A 15,407-nucleotide genomic window follows, 5' to 3' on the forward strand; every position below is an offset into this window, starting at 1 on the left:
CTTTGATTTGGGGGAATTTTTTGTATAGTTTAAGCGTTAATACACTATTTAATATTGGTGAATTAGCAGTAGAATAAAGAAATAACTTGGTAAATTAAACCTTTCAAACAGAGGTGTCCAAAATGACATATACAGTGCAGCAACTTCATTTCTAACTGTTTTGGAATAAATGTCAGCCCCATTTTTCATTAGCCTTTCTGTGTGTGACTAGCCCCAAAAGCTGTATGTGGAGACTAGCCAGAGTGGTGGGATGAGGCAGGCAGAGGTGGCTGAGCCAGCCCAGCAGCCAGGCTGGGGAAGGGGAGGAAGAGCCTGCAGGGTACACCATGATCCGTGCTAGAAGGGAAGAAACCTGAAGCCTCTCCATGACGAGCCCCTTCTTGTGCAGCCTGTGCACAGGAGTGATGCCATCCATCTCTCTGCAGTGACCTTGGGAGATGGATGTAGTGATAAAGGAGAGGAGAGGTTGGAGCAAAAACTGCTAATGTGCTGCAAAGGGGCTTGAGCTGTGAAAACAAACTGTTATGATTAGTATTTACTTGGTTTGAAGAAAATATTCCCATTCCATCTATGTTTCTGGTAACGGCTGGGCCATTCGCAGGCTCTGTGGCAGATTGTGTTTACCAGCATCCTCCCCTCACCTGACTACTCTCGCCTGTGTTTATGGCAGAAGGAGAGAGAGATGTTAAGGAGAGATCCAGCCTTTAAAAGACATGTGTCTCCAGGTCTCTTACTCCCATGCCTCTGACAGGAATATTTTCTAGGTTTCTCAGGTGTACAGCTGTTGTAGATAGCCCTTGCTACCCTACATGTTAATTCAGCGAGCTAAATAGAGCTGCTTACTTCCCTCAGCCCCTGGAAAGCTGGCACACAGGGCTCTCGATGCAGCGCTGGGGCTGGCAAGAAGCTATCCTTCTTTTGATTGTTGTTTTCTCCTGCAGTATTTCAGCTGGGAACAGACTTGACCTGCTATCCTAAATAGAGAGGACCTGTGGCTTTCCTGCACAGTTGGTGAAAAGCAAAATCTGCATGGCATCTCTGGGGGCTAGGGAGGAGCCTCGGCGGCAGTCAGAAGAGGGAAACGCAGATTTCCCCGTTTACTGTGAAAACAAAGCTAATTACAGGAAAGGGCAAGGTACAGGTGGGAAGCGTGCAGTGCTGCTGCGCCCCAGCAAGCCCCAACGCGCTGGGGTGGGCAAGGCTTTCCAGGCAGGGGCCCAGTGTCACCCTCAGGTCTGCTCGCTTGCAGGTCCCTGGTGAGCAGCTGGGAGAGGCTGAGGCCCACTGATGCTGCTCCCCGGGGACCACGGGCAGAGCCTGTGTCTTGGGAACGGCTGTAATGCAGAGTTATTGCAGGGCTTAGGAGTGCTTGCCATGGCTCGTGCTCCCCGCTGTGCCTGCTGCTGTCAAAGAGGAATAAAGAGAGATGGTTCCTGCCCCCCAAACAGGGAACCTTTATAATTTGGGGGTTTTTTACATGATTAATGGAGCTGTTCCTACGTTATGCTACAAGGTCAAACCATTTGTTTTCATGGGGTATGCTAATGTAATCTATTTTTTATTCCTTCTCAGCCATCTCTTTTTCAAAAAAATTCTTAGAGGTTTGTTTGGTAATGTGTTGCAGATATACTTCTATGTGACATATTTATGCGTACCATTGCTGATCTGAATTCAGCCCTACACTACAGTAATAACTGATAGGTTGTAATGTTTATAAATGTTGCTTTGAGATTTAAATTTAAGAGACAAGCCTAGGAAATAGATCTTATTATAACACACTGTAACCAAATAGGGTTCCAATAAAGAGAAAAAAAGAAAACAAATTTTATATCTGGGCATTAACATTCTCCCAGATGTTGGGTACCATCTGCCAGGATTTTTTAGCTCTAAAGTAAGCTGCGTTTATAACACCTACAAACCTGCTGATTTCTTCCCCTCTTTCTCCCCTGCCCATGGTTTTCCAAGGGAAGGATGGGCACAATAATAACTCATGGTGAAATTTTTCTGTGGGTGTACGTGGAGAGCAGTGCAGCACGTTCTGGGGGGCTTGGCTTCATAAGCAGGACCAAGATGACGCTGTGAGGACTAAGAAGTTGAATCCTCTCTAGCAGTGAGCAGGAGAGCCACGGTTCCAGCTTCCCGTCACAGGTGCCACGGGAAGGTGAAGCTGCAGCCAGGGAGGAAGGTGCATCTCCATCGGCATTCCTGCCTCTGAGCTACACCAACCATCAGCGCTCCTGGGAGGGACTTCTGCATGTGAGGAGGTTTTTATCTTCTAGACTGTTCGTATTTGGGATGCTCCCAGTTCATTCTGGCAATAAGGCTGCCAACCTTTATTATTGTTTTGAAGAGATCCATACAGGTGTTACATGTATTTAAGTACAGTTCAGATGCTCGAGGTCTCAATTCCGACCTTACTGCTATGTACTTGTTATGTCAACTGTGTATTTAGATTCCCTAGAACTCAAGTTTTTATTGGGAAAAAAGTCAGTATTTACTGAAATATTGAAAAGTCTTATCTAGTTTTGTTTTCACTCTGAATCCCAGTGATTCCACACAAAGATGAGATTTATTAGAGGCTTGAATGCTCAGCTGTGTGCATTATTTCCATTGGATTGGGAGCAGATTGAACACTGGAGAACTGGACATTCACATGGTCCAAGAAATGAAAGGTACAACTAGCACTGGGTTATTTTTTTTCCTCTCTGAGTTATGCTGACAGCAGCCATAACATTAAGGCTGAAAAGTTTATTTACTATATAAAGGCCATATTTTCCCTTCTTATCCCAGCTTTTCTTGGCTTCCATTGCTTGGCAGTATCCCCTTAACCACTAACACCCAGAGGCGTGGTATTAAACTGGGATGAAAAATGAACATCCAGAAGAATATTGAAGATTTAAGTGGGTATGGTTCTAAGAAAACCAGTGGAAAATATGTTTACTCCAAGCATCTGTAGCACCTAATTGAAGCAGTGATATTTTCTGTAAGAACATAGGGAATGCTTTTCTGCTTTCTCTTTGGCTTTGAATTTCACTTTGAATCAATGTGACATAATCCATGGAATTATTTTCTCACAGCTGCAATGGAAACTTTCTGCCAATAGACAAGGATGTGCTAATCGGAGTGAAAAAGCTTACATTCAGTCCAGCTTTGCTTTCTGGAGTCTTTGTTAGGAACTGTTGCTTCCTCCTAATTTATTAAAATCTAGTACACGGTAAACACTATTATTTTTGAACTATTAATGTTGCTATAAATTTGAATGGCAGATTGTGATCAAAAGGGAGCTGATCTACAGCTGTGTGTGAAATCATTGCCGATACTAAATGTGACAGAGAATGAAACATGTATTTATGTGCCCATAAAGGATGATTTAGTGCTCTTGGGCCTGCAGTATTGGCACCACCAAATGAATTTCTGTGAATCTAATTTAGAAGAACATAAAAGATCCCGTATCACCTTTAGGGCACACGCAAATGCTGCCGGTTGGTAGTTTGTTGTTTATTCCCATTACTTTTCCCAGGCACCTCTAATTTGAAGGCTGAGTTCCCCTCTGGTGGACTTGCCAGGACCGGTGAGGGCGTGCAGCCCCACCGGGACGGGGGACCAGCCGCCGGCCGGTGCTGCCGGCCGAGGGAAGGCTCCCTGCGCAGAGGTCTCCTCCTGAAGAGGTGGTGGAGGGCGCGAAGGCCCTTCGTGGGGAGGCTGTCGGAATGCTGCGCGCTGCTCCCTGGGCACGCCTTGCTAATGCTGTGCGTGTACTGGAGTTTTAATTAAATACAGCTAAGTCCTGGTCAGCAGTTTTAGCTCATTATGGTCTGTTATTGGTCTCGTGGTTCTCCAGTGCTGTTCCAAAATAAATAAATAAAAGGCACTGTGTGTGTTTGATGGGAACACATGGGCAGGGAATGGCCTTTCCTTTCCCACATCCCTGCCCTCCCTCTTTTTGAAGCAGTGTGGTCCTGCAGCAGCTATTTGTTCTAAAAGCTACCAGTTTAAACATCCAAATCTTTTTGACTATATTTGTACAGGTCACTTATCTTCCCAGGAGCACATAACAAAATGGAGGCACTAAGTAAGCCCACATTGCACTTGCATTCCCCAGGGAGCCACAGCAGCCTCAAACAGGTAGGGGACTGCTCCAGCCTCTCCCCTCGCTGCAGCTGCCCAGCCTCTGCGCTCATCCTGCTGCCTAGGCATACCCCAGCACTTCGTCTTATCATCCTTTCGTTCCTCTCTTGAACCACCTGAGGAGACACCACTCCTGCCAGAGCTGCCCAGTCCCCCTCTCACAGCCTGGTGCTTCACTTGGACCATGCCTGTACTCACCAGGTAGGGCCAAGCCTGGCGTGCTGCCTGCTGCACCACCAGTGACTACCCCAGCCACCAGCCACTCATCAAAGGAGGGAAAATGGGTTCCCACACCTCGCTGGTCAGTCTGGCCTTCCGTTTCCTTGACTTTTGTTGCATGTGCTTAAACAGAAGCTGTTTCAAAAATGTACTTTTTATTTTTCAAAAATAGATATACATTTTTCAGAGACCTTTGAAGATGTAAATCGAACAAGATAAATTTTAAAGGTCTTCTAATTAGCATCACAGCCCTGATTTGTGCCATATGGAGGAGCAAAGGAACAGACTGGAGCTGAGAGAGTGAGACAGGGTGGGTGACGCACCAAACGGCCTCACCGGCATGTTGCTCAGTGGAGATAATCCCAAACGGGGAGATTTAATGGGCACTGTAATGTACATGGTCATGGCCATCACAACAGAGCATGATAGTGCCACCAGGGAGGCTGGAAAAAAATAGATTTTTGCATTTAACTGACCGTATCCTTTTACAGTCATGTTTTGGAAATTAACAATGAACAGAAGAGGCTACTGATGCAAGTGATTGAGAGACAAGGACTTCATCCTGCAAAAGGGTTATCGAAAGCCCCGACTGAAAACAGCAGGGCACTGTTCAGGCTGCATGAGCAGGGCCAGGATTGGGCTTTGAGTAGAGGTAGTTTCATTAATGTATCTGTGGGGAAAATGGTCGGAGTAGAAACGACCTCAGTTGCCTGCTGGATCTGCTGCTGCAGGCAGTGCTGTGCCAGGCCATGCCTGGCTTTCACAAGCCTCTGCAGAACAACAGAAATGTAATACCCACCTCACTGTGGGGACCAGTTTCCAAACTTTTCTCAGTGAACAGTTGAAAGAAAAGCTAATGTACCCTCCTGGACAAAGCTTTGCTACTATTCTTTTGGCCAGCTATTGGCTTGAGTGGTGGACATTGTCTTGGGTGTAGGGTACCATGCCCATGAGGAGGTGGCTTCACAACAGGCTTACAGCATTTCACACAGTGGGGAGTGCTTTGGGGATTTGCTTAGTCTGGCAGAGCTGCGCATTGTGACGGGAGGGGGTGGGCTGGCTCCCCTTGCCTCCTATCCCTGCCAGTGTCACTCGAAGCGTTTTGTGGTGGAGTAGCTTTCAGCCAGATGAGAGAGGGGTCTGACATGCCGAGCGGCTGTGTGGTTGCCAGATCCCCAACTGCTTGGGAGGGCTCAGACCACACCGAGGATGGCAGTGGGACCTCCTGCTCACCTGAACGTTGATTCTCTCACTTCACACCATGCAGAGCAGGGCTTTATTCCAGGATTAGTCCCCACGCAGGCACAGGCATGGCTCCTTATGGCACTGGGAGCAGGGCAGGGCAGAATTCAGCTCCGTGAGGTCTCCGTTGCAGTGCACAAAGAGCAGGCAAGGGGGAAGGGCTGTGGTACCTGATACAAAGCAAAAGCAGAGGTGAAAAGGAAGTTCTTGATTTAAAGAAGTCTGTTCAGACTTCATCTCCAGCTTTCCATGCATTCAATGCTGACCTGTGTTCCGTTCTCAGTCTTAAAAGCTCTTCAAGCCCTGCCCAACTCCAAGTGCAGAAAGCCCTGATTCTGCCACTCTTTTCCACCTCTCAGTCCTGTTTGGGTTTTTTTCTCATCAGGATTAATCAGAGTGCAAACCGATGGACTGAGAAGGACAGAGCTCCTCCCTGGCTCCCACCTATGCCGCAGTGGAGACCTGTGCCTCCAACCTGTGTAGTTGCAGGGCTGGCTGCTGGGAAGCGCCCGCTGGGCTTCCGGGGGCAACTGGACTTTCACAGCTCTGTAGATATCCAAACGCTGACAGGGATTTCTAAAAATGGGTTTGAAAATATATTTTTACCATTGCAAGTACCGTCAACCTTCACTGGGGCCTCTGGGCTGGGCTGCAAAGGAAGTCCACAATGTTAGGCACGAAAATAGAAAATATTTATGTAAAGAAGTAAAAAGTTATAATTCTTTCTCCTTTCCGGTAAGTGTAAACTAACAGCAGTTCAGTGCTGTGCTGAAATAAATGGGGTGAGATTGTGGGAGAGCTATTTTTAGGCAAATACATGCAATACTTTAATTGTCACCCACTCATTTGCTTTTTAATTTGAACAAGGCTTCAGCAGGCTCCAAGGCTCACGTGCCTGCTACCTGCACCCACCCTGCTCTGGAGTGGCCCCAGCCAGGGACCTCCAGCATGTCCACAGGCAGGTTTTTAAACAAAGGCAAGATCACTGCTCGAGGACCCAAATGCCACCTCCTGTGTCTACGACTGTAGCCTGGAAAAAGGGCTCCACGCTTTCCAACAGTGGTAAGCTAGCAAAAGAATCCAAATGGGAACCCCCTGCTCTGCTTATTTCCCATGAGATGTTAAGGGGTGCTAATAACCTCATCAGCTTCTGTGGTGAGAAACAGCAATCGTGCTGTAATGGAAGGAGGTCAAGCTTTGGGTTTTTTATTCCCTGATTGGTTTTGGAAGGGGAAGGAGGGCTGCTCTGTGTGTGAGGGTTTTTCAGAAGTCCTCTGCAGTGGCCTAATCCTGCTGCCACTGATCTCAGCTGGCGCAGAGTCCAGCCACTGTTGAGGATTTCTGGAAGTTCCACCAGCAGCACTGCTGAAGTGTGCAGCCCCTCTCCCATGCAGGGGGTATCATCTGGGCATTTGGACCTAACTTGGCCAGGCCAAATAGCTCCTGAGAGCCACCTCTGGTTCTCTACGTTACTTTGTATCGATATGCAAATTTACCTCCTTTTTTTTTGCAATTCGCTATCATGAAATAATATGGAATAATATTCCTCTCCTTCACCTCTGTATTGGAGTTTAAGCACCATCCCCAACCATGCGCAGAGACCTGCATCCTGGAGCTGTAATTGCACCTGGGACCTTCCCAGGCCGTAATGCAGAACAATAACACAACACTAACAAGCTCTATGTGTTCAGTCAGGACCAGACCTGCCATCCTCCTTCCAAATGAAATTACTGCTGCTCTGCTAGGCTGTTTTCAGAACTGTACACTAGGACTTGCTGTCAATTTGAGCAAGTCTTAATTTCAATTCAAGTTTTCTTCTGAAATATCCAACAAAGCCAAAGAAAGACAAAGCCAGGACAGTGAAGCAGAGATGAATGCACTTAAACTGAAGAAAGAAAAAAAAAAAAAAGACCCAGAGTTCTCTTTAATTTGCAATTTATCTGCAATTTAAAAGAGTAAACACAGCCATGATGAAGATGCATAAACACAGCTTGGAGAGCCATTGAAATCTAGGTCAGGGTTTCAGCTCTGCCTGGGGATCTCATTATGTGAATCGGGGAGAATCTGTGCTGCTCCAGGAGCCAGGTGGAGAATACTTCTGAACTGGTATAATGAAACCAGGTAGGCTTCTGCACAATCAACAGCAGCTCCACTACAGACTAGTAAACAGCTCACGTAAGCCATTGCTGGGCTGAAATTGCTAAATTATTACTGAATCACACAGTCCAGTAACGGGGAAGGAAGTCTTCATTTTATTGTCTAGCAGCTTCCGTCTACAATTGTGTTACAAGGAGGACCTGCAGCATTTGCCAGCAGTAACCAACTCACCTTCCAGGTGCTTGGGGGAAAGTATCGAGCTGTCAATCTGAGGGTAGTTGACAAAATACACAATTTTGGGGGAGAGAAAAAAAAGGCTTACACTGATCCATGTTCATTTGATTTGCAATCTGAGTATATGATTTTGGCAGAACATGAATCTATTCTGTATTTGAGACCCAGTCTGTGTTTGTATTTTAAGCTAGTCTTCCAAGCAAAACATGTGAAAAGAGAACATTTAAACAGGAAGGGTTTGATTTTTTTTTTTTCCCTCATAAATTTCTGTAGGTCTTGTTGCTGCTAATTACTGGAGATCTCAGCACAAGAGCTTTTCTTTCTAGCAAACCAGCTTCTCATGTTTCCTGCCCTTCAGTTAATCAGTTATAATCTCCTGCTCTGTTTATTTAACTTTTAAAAAACTAATTGAGTGTTTGTGACATGAGTCGGCCTGAGACTACGAAAGCAAAGTTAGTTTGCATGTACCCGCCGAGCAGACAGAGAGTGGGCTCTGGCACTGCCCACAGCCTGCCACTGCATCCTTGAGATGGTCCTTTCCTGCGGAGCGGTGACCACCGCCGTGCACAGAGGGTGGGTTCAGGCCGGCCGCTGGCTCTGCCCCACCATGCCTGCCCGTGCGCCTTCCAGGGAGGCTGTTTTCCCCAGGAGGCGGCTGGTCGGCGGGGCTGGCTGGCAGCCCGGAGCCCGCACAGGTAGGGCAGGGGCAGCTGCCAGGGCTGATGTCTTGCAGCCTTGCCCAACTGAGGCAGAAGAATCCCAAGTAAGATCAAGTGAGGCAGGGACGTGCACAGGAGCTGCTGCAAGCCTGATCCTCTGATTCTCCTGGCAGGGCTGGAAAAGCAGATTAGAAAATAAAAAATTGAGGAGCTTTATTGTAACCTCGTCTGTGTCTCTTCTCTGCTAACTGAAGGAACATGTTTGTGGTGAGAGTGGTGGGCTTGTGTCCTCTTTTGCTCCACTGTCCTCATGTCCCCTCCCTGGCAAAGACATGGTCTTTGGAAAGGCCAGGCACCTATTTCTCACTGTAAGCACATAGCACACAACAGTAGCTGCACCCACAGCTCCTTACTCCCCCGTGCCCTGGGGTCGGACTTCACAAGATGCAAACCAGCAGGTATGGGTGTTAGGGCTTCTCTGCAGTGAATATTGTTTTCCTTACTTACACAGGACCCATGTTTTTAACCTGAATACCAAAGGGGTCGCTCCCCGATGGCTGCTACCTCCACAGGCAGTGTCTCCAGTGGGGCAGCCCCTCCAGTAGGGCAGCCCGGCATGTGTGAGGCTGGGGCTCGTACAAGCTACTTGGGTTGGGCTGTTACTAATGGTCTATTGGATCCTCTGAGCAAGACTAGGAGATGGCTTTTCTCAAAATCTGTATTGAATTGATTGCAAGTGAGGTTTCTTTGACAGTGTGTTTTTTGCATTGACTATGCAAGAATAACAAAGCCATACTAATTGTTTTTTTCTTTTTCTCCCTTTAAAATGGGTCCCTAGATCACATCAGACTTTGGCCCCCTTATAGCTTTCTGTGGCATCACAGGCTCAAAGGCTATGGCCAGTGGAGAAATCCTCCTGCCTAAGGGAAGTTTCTGAAAGGATGGGTCTGCTATAAGTTTCTTAGTCATGCTCATGCATGAGTATTACTGCTACAAAAGAGATTATATTTTTTTTGGCAACTATGTGCTCTTGGGATTGTATTTCAGCATCAGAGAAGCAGTCTGTAATACAAAGACTCTTCAGAAGGTCCCACCTGAGTTCCCAGTATGACAAAACTACCATTTAACCTCAAGCCATCAAGTGCGAGGCACTCTCTGTTTCTAAAGTGATTTGAGACATTATGCACAGTTCTATAAAAATGCAAAACTGGGCTGCTGTATTACCTCCTGTAGTTCAGGAGGTTTGGAGGAATTGGTTCATCATTTATAACCGAAAAAGCACTTCCTTAAAAGCTCTGGCTGCTGCATCTTCCTTTGCAGCAGGCTCTTTATTTTTATGCTTATAATATTTCAGTTTATTTCTGTAGCAACAACTATAATGTGATAATTTGCATCCATAATCACTTCACTGTTATTAGAAAAGGTAAACCTGTGACGATCATTTTGAAAAAATGAGCTGGGTCCAGCTGAAATAGCAAACTATTAAAAAAAATAAGTTAATTTCTCAGGTATTAAATGATGAGATATTGAGCTGAGCATATGATTTTTCTCCTCTCACTGCAGAAATGTTGCCTGCCGTACTAAGGGGCAAGCCTGCGTAAGCAGGCTATAGAGCTGAGACTGTGGATGAGTGAACACGCAAGCACTCTCATTTGTATTTTACTTAGGCTTTGCCAATGTTGTTCTCTGTTTTCCCTTCCTTGAGGACTCCAATTACTCATGTACTGTTCTCCTTCATTCTACTAAGTGATGCATAAATTGTTTCTACATTCCAGGTTAGTTTCTGACATCCCTGTCTTCTGTTTACATGTGGGTAATGGGAAGATGCTGCCCTGCTCATCAGGAAATGAGTAGGCTGCCTGACTCCAGTCTGAGCCGAAGGAGAGAAGCCGCATCTAGGTCCGTGGAATCACTGTGGCTTACCACTAGCCCTGAATTAGTATTTGCCCCAGCATCACCAGTTATTCAGTGTTTTTGAACATTCTGTCTTTCACCTGTGTCCAAAATCTCAGTGTTATCCTTCACGGGCAAGTTTAGGACATAAAGTGGGCTCTGCTGGGTTGAACACTGCATGCAGTCATTGAGGAACTAAGGAAAAAAGGCCTTTCCCTTGGTTCAAATCCCAAACCAGCCACAGGGTGTCTTTCCTGGTTCTGTCTGCTGTGGGTTTTGCTTGCTTTAAATTTCTTTAGAACGTAGTAAAAGTTTTTTATTTTCTTATGCATGCACACACACTCATGTTTAATTAAATAAATGAGAATCCTGCTTGTATGATGAGACTCACCTACAGAGGGTGTGCAGGACTCCACACTTGTCTGGTCTTCGATGCCATGCCTTGATTTGAATGATCCTCTATTTTGATGAGTTGATTAAATCTATTTTAATTTAATTTAGCTGAATACGTAGCAGAATTCAGGCTACTGGTAATATAAAATGAGCTAAGAAAAATACTGTAATGTGCTTCCCTGAAAATCTTATCTTTCCTCCATAAACAGAAGAAAGCAAGCTGGCACTGAGACAACACAGCAGGCTCTCAGAGAGGTCGGTTTGGCTGGTGTGGAAATTGTTCTTCAGGTGATTATGATTTTGTATGAATTACTGACTGCATAACCATGTTGAGAAGTTAGACTTCAAGAAAGGTAAGAGCCATGTGAGCCATCTGATCCCACATGTGGCCATGGGCACTTCATCCTAGCTTGAAGCAGCTGGGTGAGTGAATATCACTTTTCTTCATTGTGTGTGATGTGGGTTGAGAGTTAGAATTATGAAACAAACCTCCTCACCTGCTGCTTTGTCTCATTACATTACCATAGGCCAAAAAGAACAAAAAGCCCCACATCCAATAATGCAAGTGTGGGCTCGCCTCAGCCCTGTGTTCCCTTGCCAAAGGGTGGTGAGAGGTCTCTTCCCAGCCCCTGAACACTCCAAGGACATGAGCTACAGCTCAGCTAGCCTGGGTCTGTCTGCTCTTCATGTGTGCTTTTCTTGTATGTTGTGCTCACCTACACTGGTACATGGCTTTGGCAAGTAAAGTTTGTGACTGTATGTAGACGTTCTGCAATCTGCTAATTAATGCATGGTCTTAATTAGAAAACAGTTATGAAGAATTGGCTCTGATGTTATTTTTGGAAAAGTTGCAGAGGCCAAATTTGATTTTTGCTTTCTTTTAAATTTCCTGCTTTTCCTGTTGCATGATATTGCAGTCTTCTAACAGATGTTGGAGTCACCACGTGACATGTGCTCCTTGTTGCTGTGTGTGTTTATTTTTTGCTTCACATTCAGAGTATTATCAATATTGGTTCTCAAGATGGTTCTTGTGCCATTTCTAGAGAGACATGCAAATCGAGCTACTTTCCATTTAATATTAACTGAAACTCCCTGGACCATTATCATCTGCATGGCAACCAGCAGCCCATCTGAGACTAACATCAATATTACAAACTGAAAGAGCCTGCCTTTTACATGATAAATACGCACTGTGAAAATCCTTATCAGATCTGAATGTGGGCTCGGTGGGAAGAACCATCCTCTCCCTAACACTAACAGCAGGTCACATCATATTTCAGTCGTGAATAATGGACAGCAGTGATTCACTCTGCAGCTAGTCTCATAAAAGTCCACTCCTTATTCTCTGAGATGAATAGGAGTGTTATTTTTATAGACAAGTGTTGTTGTTGGTAAGTCCTTTCTAGGTCAGTTTAAACCAACATATGTAACCCCTCCTGGCCGACTCCCAGCTTCATGCAAGCTGGCAGATCCACTAGTCAGTTCACACACAGGCGCTGGAGCGGTGCTTTGGCGGGGACATGCTGGACAAGCCACATTGTCAGAGTTGGGAATTGGGTACAAACTGCACCTAAGCCACATATCGAAACTCAGAAGTGCTGAGCTCTGCTCTTTAAGGAAAAAAGAGTAGTGTCAAGTACTTGCCAGGGAGGAAGAAGCCTGTTCATCTGAGTGCTAGTCACAGAGAGAATCTTCACGTCTTCTGATGGTGTCGTGGTTTAACCCCAGCTGGCAACTAAGCATCACACAGCCCCTGTTCACTCCCCCCCGGTGGGATGGGGGAGAGAACTGGAAGAATGTAAGTGAGAAAACTGGTGGGTTGAGATAAAGACAGTTTAACAGGTAAAGCGAAAGCCGCGTGCACAAGCAAAGCAAACCAAGGAATTCATTCCCCACCCCCCATCGGCAGGCGGGTGCTCAGCCACCTCCAGGACAGCAGGGCTCCATCACACCTAACAGTGACTTGGGAAGACAAATGCCACCACTCCAAACATCCTCCCCTTCCTCCTCCAAACATCCTCGCCTTTCTCCTCCTCCCCTCAGCTTTACATGCTGAGCATGACGCCACATGGTCTGGGATACCCCTGGGCTCGGCTGTCCTGGCTGTGCCCCCTCTCAGCTTCTTGTGCACCCGCAGCCTCCTCGCTGGCGGGGCAGGGTGAGAGGCAGAAAAGGCCTTGACTCGGTGTAAGCCCTGCTCAGCAATAGCTAAAACATTCCTGTGTTACAAACACTATTTCCAGCACAAATCCAAACCATAGCCCCATAATAGCTACCGTGAAAAAAATTAACTCTATCCCAGCCAAAACCAGCAGATGGTCTTCTGCCTAGGGGTGACATCAGTGCAGGCTCCCTGTTTGGGGTTGTGCTTTCCCTTGAGTTAATGGTGCTTTTTTGCTTACAAGAAATCAACACAGTATTAATTTTGCTGTGTCTTAATTATTCCTTTTCTGGTTTTTTACATATATGGCTGCTTTTATGCTTTAATGCAATATTTTCCATTAAGCAGTCCTATGCAGTACAGCAAAATAAACACTCTTATAACAACATGGGTAAGATTAAACTATTAAACTTGCTCAAAGTATACAGTTCATAAATTAAAAGTGCTTATGCTCATACTTTAGTATTGATTGCTGAGTTTATAAAAATAGAAGAACTTGCCCTTAGGAAACAAAAATCATGGTTTCTTAAGCTTTTCTTTGTCAGGAAGCCAAAAAGACAACATTACATGGAAATGTCGCCATTTGTTCATGTCAAATGTAGTTTATTCAATTAGATATTTTATAACTCTACTGAGTTATACGAAGGAGGTTAATATTTTTTATTGTTTTTCTTCATGCTGTGCCTCTAATACACACAAAGATAACTTAGCCTAGTAAAATATACAGTGTAATTTGGTAATGTGTTTATTGGATTCCAGTAAAAGACTATGAGAAATTACTCAAGATTTTTGTTTCTTCAACTAAAATTACCTTTTTTCTTCCCCCCCCCATAATCTTGCAAGCTTTTTGTTTTCTGGCAATGCTTTAAAGAAGAAATTGCTAGAAACAAGAGTTGCATTTTTTTCCCCAAGAGTCAGGAAAGAAAGACTTTCTGGGGAAGAAGGTCTTTAGTTACTTGTGTTTTCCAAAATTTAATTGTCTATGGTTCTGAAATATATCTGACATCTTGCAGAATGATAAATGCAAGAGGAGCCTAAATTTACAGTAACTTGCCTTTTGAAATTGTCTTATGGAGGGTTCAGATCAGTTAAGGTTTTATGAGTGTGGTTTCATGGTGGTTTAAACTAGCAAAAAAATATTCATTTTTCTTGTGGAGTTAGTTTTCTGCCAGATAGGAGTCTGGAGCTCCACTCAGCTCCAGGGGTCAGACAAATGCCACCATTGATGCAAGGAAGGGAGATGTGAACATGCAGCCAGTGCAAGGGAAAGGAGAGGACCAGAGAAACATCAACTTTAGGTTCACTTAACCAGTGATGGAACTGCAGCCTAAGCAGCTGGATAAAGCTACAGGCATGCTCACAAGTTTTACTGAACTGGGACAATGTTACCATGCCCTGTTCGATGGTCTTGCCTCAGATGTAAAGAAAAAGGAGATGCAAGGCTGTTTAGCTGACTTTGGGCTGAGAACCACGTATGTGGTCCACGGTTACTTCCTGAAAGCGCCTGTAAGCACTTTCACTATGTGAATCTACAGGAGGTGACGTTTCTTGAAGGGACCAACACCCTCCCTGGAAAAATTGCAGAATTTCAGAAAAGGTGAAAGTTGAACACTGCCACCCCCTTCCTCTTGTGTAATTTGATTAGCTCATCCTCTTCAGCAGCAAAAGTTGCCATCCTCACAGTGTTGCTTTTAGGGCTTTTTTGTATTAGGAACTGCTAGTGTGTTTGAACTCAACTGAGGACATGAAACCAACTGCAGTTTGGCAAGCCATATAGACTGGAGCTAATTTTTGTTCTCTGTTAATTTACCTGCCTGTGGTTTTTTGTGCTGCTCAGGATTTAATCACAGCTTGCTCATGAGATGCTAAACATGTTTGTCTGAAACTGTGCTGACTGCTGACTGATGGGCAGCAGGAGTGTGTCACCCAGTCTGGCTACTCCTCCCCACGACCAGGCACAAGATGCTATGCTGTAACATGGACAGACCTCAAGCCTAAGGCTTCCCTTGACTACTGCATCCCTGAGTACATGAAAGGAGCGTTGAAAGGATCTTTCACAGCAGGTACAGCTCTGGGCTGCCCCAGCTGGTCAGGAGCTAGTGGGGCTGACGTGCAGAAACCCCTCCATCCAGCTTATGGGCCACACAAATTGAGTAGAAGTGCTGGAGATGATTGTATGCTGTGGCACATAGTTTGTGGAGTGGCCTCTCTGTGAGGGATGCTGCAAACTGTGATGACTAAGAGTGGCCTGGAAGCTAAATCCAGTGTAACTAAGGGTGTAGGTTCATGAAATGCTTAATCCAATTTACATGCAAGCTGCTTCCAACAGAGGTGGCCTCTCCACAACCCACATGCGTGTTCCTGTCCTCTCCCTTCTGTTG

The 15,407-nt window shown here is 45.5% G+C and overlaps 1 long non-coding RNA gene across 1 annotated transcript in view; it reads left to right on the top strand.

Annotated features, from left to right (window-relative positions):
• The window catches only part of LOC141947286 (uncharacterized), a 37,922-nt gene that overhangs the window by 5,363 nt on the left and 17,152 nt on the right, over nucleotides 1-15,407 (top strand). The window contains exons 2-3 of the long non-coding RNA XR_012630069.1: nucleotides 10,355-10,478; nucleotides 11,075-11,153. This is a non-coding gene — a long non-coding RNA (uncharacterized LOC141947286). The remainder of the gene's footprint in view (nucleotides 1-10,354; nucleotides 10,479-11,074; nucleotides 11,154-15,407) is intronic.

This window comes from Strix uralensis, chromosome 9 (genome assembly GCF_047716275.1).
Source record: "Strix uralensis isolate ZFMK-TIS-50842 chromosome 9, bStrUra1, whole genome shotgun sequence".
Classification (NCBI taxonomy): Eukaryota; Metazoa; Chordata; class Aves; order Strigiformes; family Strigidae; genus Strix; species Strix uralensis.